Here is a 15,187-nt window from a genome sequence, read left to right as displayed (position 1 = left end):
AACCAAGTGTTGAACCTTTGCATATGTTGCTTTACAAGCCAAGCTTCGGTCCTCCCTGGATTCTCCTGAAGAAGCAATTTCTTATGCTCGTCGATATATGGGGACACTTCACTCATTTGTTGCAACACAAGGAAATGAGCTTGGTCATATGCCTTCGGCTCAAGAGTAATTGCATGATTCTCCAGAATTCCTTGCCCTGCAAGCCTACCCTCATGGCGAGAATGAGGCACACCAATTGGGTTATCTGGGTATGTGTAATTAACGCACCACTCCACTACCTCCTTTGTAGAGTAACCCTACGCTATGCACCCCTCAGGAAAAGCTTGATTCCTTACGTACGACTTGAAAACGCCTATGAATCGCTCATATGGATACATCTGGTGCAGGAACACAGGGCCAAGAAAATAAATCTCCTTCACAAGGTGCGCTGTGAGATGGAACATGATATCAAAAAAGGATGGTACAAAATACATCTCAAGAAGACATAGAGTCTTGAAGTGTCTTTTTTCTAGCTCACCTAACGCTTCCAGATCGAGTACCTTCTGATCAATTGCATTGAAAAAAAAAAGCACAGGCTCATGATAGCCTCTCGAACACCAATTGCCAACATGTCTAATTCCAACCGCAATCATCTACATCAACATCACATGGCAATCATGAGTTTTCATGTCGACGACCATTTTCACCTCTTTCACTGAAACAAGTCTTCTAATGTTGGATGAATAACCAGAGGAAACTTTCACACCATGCAAGAACTCACAAAATTCTTTTTTTCTCCTTCTTGGATAGGGTGATGCATAGTGGGGTAGGAATTTCCCTTTATCCGTATCCTTGACATGAAGCTACGGCCTTAAGCGTATTTCTTCAAGGTCAGCTCTTTTGTTTTCAAGATCTTTTGTTTTCCCCTTCATGTTGAGCATTGTACCGAGGATATTATCACATATATTCTTCTCTACGTGCATGAGGTCAATACAGTGACGAACATCTAAGTATTTTCAATACTCAAGCTCCCAGAGAATTGATTTCTTATTCCATATTCCATTTTCATCACTCGTGGAGGATCGTTTTCACTTGCCAGGGACAACATTGATATCCTTAACCTTATCATAGACATCTTTCCAACTAAAATGTATTGGAGGTGACATTTTCTTCCTTGTGTCGTCAAATTGAGACTTCATTTTCTGGTACCGGTGGTTCCTTAGAAGGAAATGTCAATGTTGTGTGTACACTATTTTCTTTGACTCATTTAACCACATAATCTCAGTGTCATCTAAGCTTTGGGGGCAAGCTTCACCTTTTCTTTTACTTTGTCCTAACAAGTTACAAAGTGCTGGCAGATCATTGATGGTGACGAACAACATGGCATATAGGGTGAAGTATTCTCACTTGTACTGATCCCAAACCTTAACGCCTTCAGACCAGAGTGCTTTTAGATCATCCACAAAAGGCCTGAGGTACACATCGATGTCGTTGCTAGGTTGCCTCAGACCAGAAATTAAGGTCGATAACATAATGTATTTTTGCTTTTTAGAAAGCCAAGGTGAAAGGTTGTAGATAAACAATACAATAGGCCAAGTGCTATGTGAGGTACTCATGATACCAAATGAATTCATGCCATCTGTGCTCATAGCAAACCTAATATTTCTTAATTCCTCAACGAACCACCCAAATGTGGAATCAATGGTTCACCACTGAGCTGAATCTACGGGGTGCCATATCATTGCGTCGTTCTTACGACCCTTCTTGTGCCACCGTAACAATTGGGACTCCTTTTTGTTTTGGAACAAACGCTTCAAATGGAGAATTATAGGGAAATACCACATCACCTTTCTAGGTGGCCCTTTTCTCTAGTTGCCTTCCTCCACGTCACCACTGTCATTTCTACGCTTGTATCGATGAGTTTCACAAATAGGACATTGATCCAGGTCTGCATACACTCCACGAAAGAAGACACAATCCTCCTTGCATGCATGTATTTTTTCTACCTCCATTCCCAAAGGATAAACTATCTTCCTCACGTCGTAGACGGTCTTGGGCACCTTGTTCCCCTCTGGTAGCATGTCCTTTAGCAGATGCAACAATGCTTTGAAACTCCTATCAGATCAACGATGGGTTGCCTTCAATTGCAGAAGCATAAGCACCGCAAACAACAGCGTGTATTTCTCCTTACAGCCAGGATAAAAGGGTGTCTACGAGTCTCGCACCAGTTCCTGGATTCTGGTAAATTCACCATCACTATACTCGTCGTTCCCCTCAACATCACACACCATTTGGTCCACATTCTCCACGAAATCCACGTAGTCATCATTGAATCCTAATATGTCTACGTCCCTGAGATAATCATCCATATCACCGGCTAGCGGGAATCCTTGATCTGTACTGCCATCTGGGAGGACCTGATCCATTTCCCCTTCGTTAAGGCCTTCCTCGCCATGTTTGTCCCAAATGTGATATCACTCTTTGAATCCACGCCTTAACAAGTGGTCGTACACATTTCAGGTTTTGAAAACTTCTTCTCATTCTTGCAATCATACCATGGACACCAAATTGCCATTTTATTCCGACCTTCCATATCCGCCACCACGACAATCAAGAAATACTTCACCCCGCTTATGTACTCATTAAAAGTATGATAATCAAGGTACATCCAACTTTGTCCACCATCTACAAATTCAAAAAATATTAATTCTAAATAGAAACGACAGAGAAGATAGAATAAGTATAAAAATTCTAACTCAATTTAACTAAATTAAGTGTTTACGTGTGTTCTAGTTATATTCAAGAGAACAATTAACATCCAAATATGATACATGTTATCTATGGCGAAGGATCCTAACTAATTTTTAATAGGCAAAGATAGGTCCTAATCCTATTCGAGGATATGTGGCCTGAATAGGTTTCCATATTCTTGTACTGTTCTGGAGAAAATTTTGGTAGCAGCTCCCGGCTGTTCTCTGAATACACGTCTCGACAACGAGTCGAGAGGGTGTGTATCCGGAGTACAACAGGGAGATGCTAGCAAAATCTCTCTAGAACCAGACAAGAGCACATAAACCTACTACAGGGACACATATCCTTGAACTGTCCAAAGTACGTGGACAATTTGGGAGCATCTTCTTATAAATATGATGAGTTGCTAAATCATATTTATAATCAAACACTCCCAAATGAGAGACGTAGGTTACGCATGTACACTAATTAATGGGGACAAACTACATATATCAAGATCTAGGAGAAAGAGCAAAATTGTTGATTCCAACTCAAACCCTAGAATCCACCATGCATATGAGCAAGAGCAAGAGGCGGAGGAGAGGGAGGAGGCAAACCTTCAAAGGCTAGGGACATACACCAACTTCAAATCACCGAGATTTGATTTGGCCTCAGCAGAATCGCCAAAAAAATCACCCCTTTGCCGAGCAGCCATGACGGATAGACATTGTCTGGTCGTGCTACTCGGTGAATAAAATAACAGTAAACATCACTCATTAGTGACGGGTTATAAGGACACCCATCACTAATGAGTGAGTCATTAGTGACTGGTCTCATAACAACCCATTACTAATGAGTGGCCACGGCAGGGAGCCGCCAAGGCTACATTTAGTGACGGGTTATAAAGACACTTATCACTAATGACTTAATATTAGTGACAGGTTATAAGGATATTCGTCACTAATTATTTAAAATTAATGACGGGCGATAAGGATACCCGTCACTAATGACACATGCAGAGATCGACTTCTACAAACAAGAGAAGTACGTGCATGCAAACAGAGAGTACTTCAACATCCCATTCAACAGAACTGAACTGAACTTTGATGGATGACATCCTAAAGCAATGTTAGGATTTGGCAGCCATCTTCACATTCAAGAACACAGATATGCATCTAGAAACTTGAATTTAACTCAAGTCAGTCATGAAATATAGTTATGCATACTACTTATGCAAATATCCATACATCATTACACTTGAGTATTTACTGGAGCACATAACCTCTGATATTTAACATAGTTGAAATCTACAATATTGTATCCTAGTACTTCATCGATATACAATAGCGCATGAATTAGTGCACTCTCTTTCGCTTGGCATGGACGACCCGATGCTTTACCATAGACAGTAAACAAGATCTTATTAGTTGATTCATTTCCACTTAAATGAAACTTTATATCAACCTGGAAGTTGCCTTCAGTGGTAAAGTCCACTTCGGAGCTATAAAAGCTTAACCCAAGATGCCCCATGGCTTGATCAAAGATAGCATGAAAGCTAATTTCCGCAAAGGTGTCACCAAAAATATCCTACATGCAAAGAAAATAAAATTATAAAAATAATACACGCTAATAATCATGTATATCAAAACAACCGGATTACATACTATTGTACCATATCATATTCATCAAACTGAGCAAGCCTCTCACTGATTGAAGCTAAATCCTCTTCGCCCTCCTCAAGTGCCTTTATTCTAAAATAGTTATAGTCAGGCAAAATGAATCCATGTTCCTCAAGCACTTTCAAGCACCCTTCAACGACAGTTTTTTCGGAATACAGCGAAATCAGTGATGCCTTGCCACATGCCCTAATAGTGATATCCCCACTACTTTCTACCCTTGAATGTATGTCAAAAGAGATAGATAGCTTCACAAAATTACTTCTATCTAGAGTGGATTACACCAAAGGTACAGTACCACCTATCGCAGGGATTACCTCTTTAAGCCATAGGATCGGTTTCAACACTTACATGATAGGATGATATGAATTGAGCCTAATGTACTATAAAGTTAATTAAATTGTTGTGTCCTAATGAGTGTTACTATGAGCCTAACAATGAGGGAGAAAAAGAAAAGAGGTAACTATGATCAGTCTCGATCGTGGTCGGTGGGGGAGCGCCGGTGAGGGAATGTTGGAGGGTAGTATATGCATAGTGCATGAGCCAATGGAGGAGTTGTCGAGATCCATCCAAGTCCGCCATGGTGATGGCAATGGGCCACACCACTACCTTGATCCATCGCCCTAACCCTAGCGGGTAGAGGGGGGCGGCGGCGTATGTCAGGTTGTGGTGGAGGGGGGAGGATGGCAGCAGCGTCGACGGCGAGGTGCGAACGGCAGCGGCGGCGGGAGGAGGAGGCGAGCGGATGTTAGTGGAGATGAGAGTGGTCGAGAGAGAGAAATGGGTAGATAAGAATGGTCGAGCAGCTAGGAGCGGCAGAAATTAGTGACAGATTATAAGGACACCTGTCACTAATGTGTCAGTCATTAGTGACAATAACAACTATAACCCGTCACTAATTACTTTAATATTAGTGACGGGTCTCCCTGTCACTTATTAGTATGATACATTTAGTGGCGTGTGCCCCATATACCCGCCACTAATAACTAAATTATTAGTGACGGACATTAATGTGACCCATCACTAAAGATTTTAGTGATGGGTTGTTCGCTCGCCGTCACTGATGAACCCTCATTAGTGACGGGTCATAGCTGAGTCCCGCCCCGAGCCACACATTAGTGATGGGTCAACACTGGACCCATCACTAATAGTGTACTAGTGACGGCTACTGAGGAGCTGTTACTAATGACGTTTCTCCTTTGATGATTTCTTATGTAGTGTCCATCTATGACATCATTGCGATCAGGGAAGTACAAATGATCTTAGACATTATTGTCGGTGACTTTGCAAATAAACCTGATAAGCTTGTCACGAATATGATTACAATAAGACCCAATCTTTTTAAATAATATTATTTTATTGAAAAATTTTAAAAATAATATTCAAAATGGGAAAGCCACATAAATAGGTGTCAGTCAGTACACTAATTGCTAATAGCCACCTATTGGTAATTGGAGTACCGACTAGTCTCTTGTTGGTAAAAGGGATAGCTGACATGTAATTCCCTAGGAAACTGTCGGTAGTTGGGGCATATCAACTGCCGATAGATCTGTTGTCCCGTAAATGATATTCAAAGAAAAAATCATAATTTTTTCATATGATCTCGGATAAAGATGATCGTTATATAAAAATTATACATATCCATGATATCTATAACTTCATAGTTGAACACTTTTCCATTTGAATTCATTTAGATTCCCAAAAACTGATTATAAATTTCAGATTAAAAAACTAGATCAGGAATTTCTAGCCACTTTTTGGGCTTCTAAACATATTCAAATGAAAAATTATTAAAGAACAAAGTTGTAGATATCATCAATAGCTATAATTTTCATATAAAGATCATCTTCATCTGGAAGGTTATGGTTTTTTCTTTAAATATCATCCGTTGGACACCAGGCATGTCCTAATTTGGTAAGCCGACAGACCTCCACGTATGTGCCAAATGAAATATCGACACTTCGATTGTTGATAGGTAGCTAGTCAGTAATTGGAGTGCCAAATGACACATATTTCTTCAAATTTTCCATTTTAAATAATATTTTTACAATTTTCCAAAAAGTAATATTATTTCAAAAAATCCAATAAGGCATATACTGAAACAACGTTGTAGACCGAAACAAAAGCAAAGTTGGCAATATTGTACATAAATAAGAACTGATGAAAAAGTTTGAAGTTTATGACAACACATATATAGACAACGACTTAGTTCTCCACAGTGAGAAATACACCAACTTAGATCTCCGCCAAAAGGTTACTAATATCCCATCTACCACATGGGTCACTTTATTGCTGTCAAAGCTGAGTCAGTACAAGTTATTAATAGTGCTTATTCAGTAGGATTATATGCTGTTGTGGAGGCTATCGATCTGGCACTGCAACTGGGAATTGGTAATCTGGTAATAGAAACTGATACCCAGCTTCTAGTCCAAGCAATTCAGAGGAAAGAGCCTGATGCTTCAACTTATGCAGTGCTCGTTCGTGATATAAAGTTTCTAATGGAAACATGTTTTCAAACGTGCAAGATCCAGTACTGCAAACGAGTTTGTAACTCAGCTGCTCATGAGTTAGCAAAGTTTGGTACTCCATGTCACGTCGGTAAGAATTTAGGGGATGAATCTCCAATGTATTGGGACAAGTCGGTACCAGCTCTCATAGCTGCCACCGTAATAGGTGATATGCCTGAACAAGCTACGTAATGAAGTTGCAGTTTTCCTTTAAAAAAAGTTACTAAAATCCCTATCCCAAAAATATTTCTTCCTCCTTCTCATCACTATAGTCAGCATCCGTATCCCTCGTGTGGCTGTTTCTGTCATAATTGGTTTTACCAGCCCCTTGGCTAGAATGTCCGACGGTACTTTCACCCGTTCTCTCCAATAACACATTTGTGGAGTTGTTTTCTATGCAGTCCTACCAACAAAACAAACACCGGAAGTACAGGCTCTTTTAGATTTGTATGCTGAACAATAAGTAATACTCCAAAATACCAATCATGTCAAATAGATAATGATTATTACTTGCTGATAATATATATGTATTGAAAGATACATCCTTCCGTTTTCTGTAATATCACATTTACTTCCACATTTCAGGAGTTATCTCTCATGCCATCCTTCACAAAAATAAGACAACGGTGAATGTTCTTACAAATTTATTTGTGAACCGATAGGTAAGACTGAAGTATAATGTTGTGCAGTACATAATCCTTATAAAAGATTGTTACCATTCGATAAGTGTGCTGACACTACTACAAAAATTATTTTTGAGGCGGATGATAACTCGTTTTTACAGGCGTTTAATGCATCCGCCTGTGATCAAAGGCCTGTAGAAATAAATGATTTTCACAGACGTAAAAGTGACCGCCTGTGAAAATCTATTATCACAGGCGGTTCACTTAAGGAACCCCTATAGAAATTGGTTTCCACTGGCGGTTCCTTAAGCGGACCGCCTGTGAAAATTGATTTTCACAGGATAGTCGGTCACTCAATCGATATTTTTTGAACCGAAAAAAAGCAAAAAAAAAAAAATTGGACTAACCAGGAACCCCACGCGGTCGCAAGTCACAAGTCACGCGTTTTTTCGCGCGAAATACGCGCGCTACGCGGTTTTTGGCACTCGAACTCGAAACCTGTCGGGTCGCGCGATCCCTCCCCACCATCACACCAGAGAACGACAACTGAACATTGAGCATATGTAATTCTTTTTATATCTGCAATCCAAAACTTTAAATGATTATTTGGGCATCTAAATGACCTCAAATGAAAAAAAAAATTCAACTACAAAGTTGTAGATCTCGTCGAGAGCTACAATTTCCATATAAACTTTATCCCTATCCAAACTCATATGAAAAATTTATAAATTTTTGAAGATAAGCTGTCACACATTTTTACAGGCGGTTGCTTAAAAATGAGGAACCGCCTGTAAAAATGTGTGACAGCTTATTTTTAAAAATTCATAAATTTTTTATACGAGTTTGGATGGGGATAAAGTTTATATGAAAATTGTAGCTCTCGATGAGATCTACAACTTTGTAGTTGAAAAGTTTTTCATTTTAGGTCATTTAGATACCTAAATAATTATTTGAAATTTCAAACGATTATCTAGATATCTAAATGACTTTAAATAAAAAAAACTTTCAACTACAAAGTTGTAGATCTCATCGAGAGCCACAATTTTCATATAGATTTTTTCCTCATCCGACTTCATATACAAAAGTTATGAATTTTTTAATGGATGGTCATTTTCAGAGACGGTTGACATAAAGAACCGTCTGTGGAAATGACTATTTTTACAGGCGGTTCCTTATGTGAACCGCCTATGATAATATTTATTATCATAGGCGGTTCACATAAGGAACCGCCTGTGAAAATATATTTTCACAGGCGGTCCGTAACTGCAGGAGGCCCTCACCAATTGTTCAGACGGTTTTTTAAATAAACCGCCTGTAAAAAATTATGCTAAATATCTTAAAAAATAGTTTTTGTAGTAGTGTGAATGGCTTGCCCGGTAGCATGCCCAAATGAACTTCCATTCACTGGTTGTAACACAACATTTGCTGAGTTTGTTTCCATGCCGTCCTTCAAACAAAAGTAAGACAGTGGTGCAAGTTCTTTCAAATCTATGTCAACCAATAAGTTACACTCCAAGGTAATTATGAGGCGAACCAGAAAACATCATCAAAGATAAATACCTGAGCCTGTTGGTTAGCATGTCTAGATTGATTTCCACCCGTTCTCTGTAACATTGCATATATAGAATTTTTTCCATGATTTTTTTTAAATGAACAGATAGGAAAGCTGCCAATTATATTAATAAAAAGAAAAATTCGACAGGATAATATACTCTATTAATTAAGGAAAAATCGAACAAAAACTATAAAATAGAGTGGGTTAAGAACCTAACTAAACTAGGCAAGAGCACCGCAGCGACAACACTATAAACTACAACCAAAGCAATTAAAAGAGCCAATAGAAAAAGAACCACAATAGCACCGCTAACGAACGGCTCACAACATCGATGACTCATTGCTCTAGTAATTAAACTTGAAGGCTGACAACTGAAATGATATGAGAGATCACTGTCGGTAGAAGGGGAGGTGATCCATCGAACTTGGCTAGATACTTTAAGGCAAAGCGAGCACTAACGAGTAATAGTCCAAAGCACTAACGAGCTCAGGTTAAATAATTTTAATTAATTAACCAGATAGAATATAATAAGATTTCACCACAAATATTCAAAATATCTAAATTATACACGTGCTCCCCACGTGGCTCTTCTCCTCCGTCTCAGGGTCGGGAGCCGTTGGGTCCGCCAAACAACCACTCTGTTGTTGCCGCCTCCTCCGGCGGCACGGCCCACCCGCCCACCTACTTGACCGATGGCACGCCGCCCGCTGCCGGTCTGGCCCCGTCCAAGCTAGAATAGATACTGGACGTAGTCTCAGTGTGTTTGTTACAATCACACGGCCGGCAGCGGAAGCGGAGGACCCGTGCATGTGGATTCATGCATCCGCTCGAGAAAGCTAGATCGGGTTCATCGCTCGCCCCCTGAAGGCTGGAGACCTGGAGTATCGCGGAGAGAAACGGCTGGCGTCGATCGGCTCCCGCGTCGAGTGGCCGCGGCCCTCACGCGCACGCACGCCCACGCGCCTAGCTGCGTCCTCGCCAACGTAGTCGCCCTGCGCGGTTTCCGAAGGGCACGTCAGCCCCGGCGACGCGTGATATTTCTGAACATATTCCGCGGTGCATTCGAAGTTTGGTTTCCATCTGTGATATTTCTGTTCCAGATTTGCACAACTTACAGTTATGCTTGCCTTCAACTCTCACCCTGAACAGAAGCAAACTCCTTGTTTTAAGAGTCTTTAGGGGATCCTTGCTGTATTAGGCACTTGGTCTTCTGTGTGACATTATAGGCCTCAATGTATTATCCGTTTTCTTTTATTTTGCCTCATGTTTTTAATAGAATGGTGAAAAGCATACTTATTAATGTCTTGTGCTGTTAAACATGTGTTACGTGGACACGGATACGGGTGTCGGAGTTCGACTCGTCTCGGGGTGTCCGATTCGGTAAATTAATTTGAGATACGCCAAATACCACTTGGAATCCGACACGGATGTCAAAATCCAACATGGATCCACGAGTGTCCAACTCGGCAAAAAAATTTAGACACGGATGTCCGGGTAACAAATTGTAAAACACAGGAACCAGCATGGAAACGGTTTTTGCACCACGTTGGGCCAGACTTCATGGTCTGCTTGGCCCACCTTGATCCCGGAAACTGTAAAGCCCCCTCTTGCATTCTCCATCCCTCCCTCCCCCTCTGTGTTACTCGCACACGGTACACATGGTTCTCACGTTTGTCAAATGGAATCAGCGGAAACAGATTTGCAAGCCGGTGCCAACCACAAATATGAGGTACATTTTCCCTCCTTTTCAGATCGTATACTCATATACTGTTCTTTTTGCAAGCCATTCGCCCAACCTCGCTAGCTACATTCTGGTACATTATGAAATATGAAAACTAGCTACTTTGCTTTTTGTCGTTTGTTCTTAATTTTCTATATTTGCACATTTGAAGCTCCTCTGGGTGATCCTGATTGGCCTCATCTTTGCACTAATTATACAGTCAATGTCTGCTAACCTCGGGGTAGTGATAGGTATTAAAGTGACAAAACTAGTTATCATATCATGTAGTATGTAGTTAAACATGACAGCGTTAATGGCTGTTAACTGACGCAGGGAAGCATCTTGCCGAGCTATGCAAGACAGAATATCCAGTATGGGTCAGAATCTGCCTATGACTGCTGGCAGAGTTAGCTGTGATTGCTGCAGATATCCTGGAAGGTTATTATTGACATGATAGTCCTCAACAAAAATATCAGTGCTCAACCGTCATGATTTTTTCTTCTAATTGAGTACAAGCTCACTGGGACTAGATGGATATAAGTAAAGAGTGTTCTGTGTCATTCCACACTAATTCTTATTGCACTAGCTAAAATGATAAATTTATTGTTAGTTTTCATTGGTCCACAGTTTCTTTGCATAAAACTTGGTGTGCATGTTCCAGTTTAAGATCTTAGTGATTAGTATGCTGTAAATTAATAAACAAGATTTTTAGATCAATATAGAAGAACTTAATCAGTTGCCGTGCTCAATTGTCTTCATTAGTAGCAAATAGCAACTATCTAATTTTTTGGTGGTTAACTGGATGCGCCATTTGCTTCTTACAAATGTTAGCATTTTGCAGTTAGTGGGACAGCTTTTGCTTTCAACCTCTTGTTCCACATACCTGTGGGTAGGGGTTCTCATCGCTGGCTCCAGCACACTTCTACTCCTTGGGATGCAAAGATATGGGGTAACCATTTTATTATTAGACATGTAGACTGTGTACACGAAAAATGCCTTACTGAAATTCTCACTGACACTTGTGAACAAAAGGTTTCTCTGAACTACCTCCAGTACAGAATTCAGCTCAGTACTAGTCATTCACATTCAAGAAAATATTTATCATGCATATAGCCTGATATGTAGTGTTTGTTTTGTACATTTAACTAGGTTAGGAAGCTGGAGTTTTTGGTTTCACTATTGGCGTTCATCATGGCAGCGTGCTTCTTCGAGGAGATGAGCATCGTGAAGCCTCCAGCAAAGGAGGTCATCAAAGGGCTATTCATCCCCAAGCTGAGCGGACCGGCACTACTGGAGATATTATTGCCCTTCTTGGGACCCTTGTAATGCCATAAGAAATCAAGCATACACAATATTTCGTGTGTTTATGTGTGTGTATAAGGCATATCTTTCTTTTCTTTTCCTTTCTTTCTCTTTTGAGGAGATTCTGTTTTGGATAGTAACAGCTAGAATGTTCGGTTAGCTATCTAGTAGCTTAAGATTATCTGCTAGAACCCCAGAGTTACTGTTGTACATGCGGCACCATTTTATATTCTAGATGTTGCGTGAAATAGTGCAACAAACTTTAAGTATAAATAAACATTTTCCTAAATTAATTACAGGCACAATCTATTCTTGCACTCTGCCCTGGTACTGTCAAGGAACATGCCCGCATCGGTAAGAGGAATAAAGGTAAACAGATACTGTCCATATATCTTGATAGTTATGCAGAATATATTGTTCAGAATTCAGAAAATAATTCAGCATATTTTCCTCACTGCATAGAAGTGACAATAATCAACAGGACATTATTTACTTGTTTGCACTTCAGGATGCTTTTACGTTCTTCCTCTTTGAAAGTGGGCATAGCACTGTTTGTGGCACTTCTCATCAATATCTGCATCATCTCTATATCTGGAACCGTCTGTAACTCGAGCAACCTCTCACCGGATGACTCTGCAAAATGCAGTGACCTCACCTTGGACTCCTCGTCCTTCCGCCTCAGGGTACTACTGTGTGATTACTGCCTAGTCATTAGATTTCTAAATTCTAAAATTATTGACTACCAAATTAATTGCTTATTCATTATGTACTTCAGAATGTGCTAGGCAGGTCCAGTGCAGCCGTGTATGGTGTGGCACTCTTGGCTTCTGGACAGAGCTCGACCATCATTGGCACTTACGCCGGGCAATACATCATGCAGGTACTACTTCCGGTGCGACATAGCACTGCTACGGAGAATCTGTGCAGTCCAACCTGTAAAATTTTGGTAATTGTTATATAAGAAAGAATTTAGATTTACGTGAGAAGGGCGTAAATTCATCATCAAAAGTAGAAGTTTTGCATCATCGTAGTTTTTTTATTATTAATATATACTTAGAAGAAATTAATGATCAAAGATGTATAAAGGAACCGTGTGCATGTCTTAAACGGCAAGCAAATTGGATCACAGCTAGTATCTTCTTCGACCTGATTATCTGACTAACCTTGTAGCTGCCTTGCTTTGATTGTCATCCTTAAACCGACAGATCATAATATCGTATTATTTACACCCTTTACATACCATGTAAATAAACCCTGGAGTACAAAACCAGCACATTTCAAGTACAAAACCCACAAGCAACCAAGCATATACTTGATCTATTTTTTTGCATGTTTATGCACAGGGTTTCTTGGACATCAAGATGAAACAGTGGCTGAGGAACTTGATGACTCGCAGCATTGCCATTGTGTCAAGTTTAATTGTCTCCATCATCGGTGGCTCCAGTGGTGCCGGCCGTCTCATCATCGTTGCATAGGTATTTTGAATGCATTACATGGTGCATCCATTGTCTGTCCATATAAGCAACATATACAGAATCTTTTAACCACCATTTATTAGTAATTTAGTTGTATTAACTAATGACAAATGCATTGGCTTGATCTTTCTCATTATATAAAGAAAAGTAATTGTCGGTTAATTTGGTTAACTTGCTGTAACTTTTATGCAGATGATACTGTCATTTGAGCTACCATTTTCTCTCATCCCACTTCTCAAGTTCAGCAGCAGTAGCAACAAGATGGGCCAATATCAGAACTCCATCTATGTAAGTACTCAAATCAGTAGCAACATTTTTTTCGCGTGCACTAAAAAAATTTGTTGATCGCATGCAGATTGTTGGGTTCTCGTGGCTGCTAGGGTTGATTATTATTGGGATAAACATATACTTCCTCAGCTCAAAATTAGTTGGCTGGATCCTCCACAACTCACTGCCGATTTACGCTGATGTGCTCATCAGCATCACTTTGTTCCCTCTTATGCTGCTCTACGTCTCTTCTGTGATCTACCTGACATTCCGGAAGGACACTTTCAAGTTCGTGTCTCGCAATGAGCTGCACACCGTTGACACCAACAAATCAAAGGTTACCAACGACAGCGACATTGAGGGAAACGAGGAGCAGGTCATTTAGTCCAATGTTTACAATCAGATTAATGTTTGTTTATGATGACATTGGTTAGTTAGATACATTTCTTTCATACAAATTGATGAGTTAACTAATTGTAATCGAGGTAACTATGCTTTTAGAAATCTAGTCACAGTTCTGGCAGTGAGTTCTTGTAGCAAACTGATGACCAAGGTGAATGGACAATAATATTATCTAGAGGAGATGAATAGACATTTTAATAAAACTTCGTTCCTTTTACTGTTTGACTTAAACTTACAGCGAAAATAAAATAACGTTTTTTTCACAAGTGAAGAATCTAAATATGTTAAGCTCAACTAGTGCACAATCACTCTAAACAAATATGAATATTACAATCATATGGTGTAACAAAGATTATCCAAATCTAACAAGATAACTTTAATCTGAAATTATGAAATTACTGTTCATCGGAGGTTTCCAGTTTTACTATTCATCAGATGTTCTGATTCTCCAAATTAGAAGTTTCGATCAATTCAAAACAACAGATTTCATAATCACGAAATTAACTCCATACACATACAAATAAGCATACAAGCATGGATATCAAAGTAATACACAAGAGTACACAAAGAAAAATAATTTGTTACCGAAGTTCAAATATCCACCGATATCCTACGTCTCTGTTGAGGAAGCTCGAAAACACTTGAGTCAGGTTTTTTTCAACTCTTTTCCTCATAAGGTTGCATATATGCACTCCTTGCCTCCACTATGGCTAACTCTTCATCCACTCCGAAGATGGTGAGTTCCGCAACCACTTTCGGGCCTCCTCACAATCTTCACTTAAGGAGATCATTGACAATCTACCATCGATCCGTCTAGAAGAAGGTGGTCTTCAAGAGTAACAAACTCCCAAACTCATGCACAATCAACACCGAGTGCTCAACACACGCAACTAATGCAATAATCATGGGCTAGCAAAACACCACACCCTTCACACCTCTCTCCCTCTATTC

General features: G+C 39.9%; 1 pseudogene; it reads left to right on the top strand.

Moving 5' to 3' along the window:
- The first annotated feature begins 6,661 nt into the window (after positions 1–6,661).
- LOC133890229 (metal transporter Nramp1-like) lies at positions 6,662–14,255 on the top strand (annotated as a pseudogene).
- The last annotated feature ends 932 nt before the right edge of the window (positions 14,256–15,187 follow it).

This window comes from Phragmites australis, chromosome 14, assembly GCF_958298935.1.
Source record: "Phragmites australis chromosome 14, lpPhrAust1.1, whole genome shotgun sequence".
Taxonomy (NCBI): Eukaryota; Viridiplantae; Streptophyta; class Magnoliopsida; order Poales; family Poaceae; genus Phragmites; species Phragmites australis.
The sequence above is the reverse complement of the archived record's forward strand: the minus strand, read 5'-3'. Positions and strand labels throughout refer to the sequence as shown.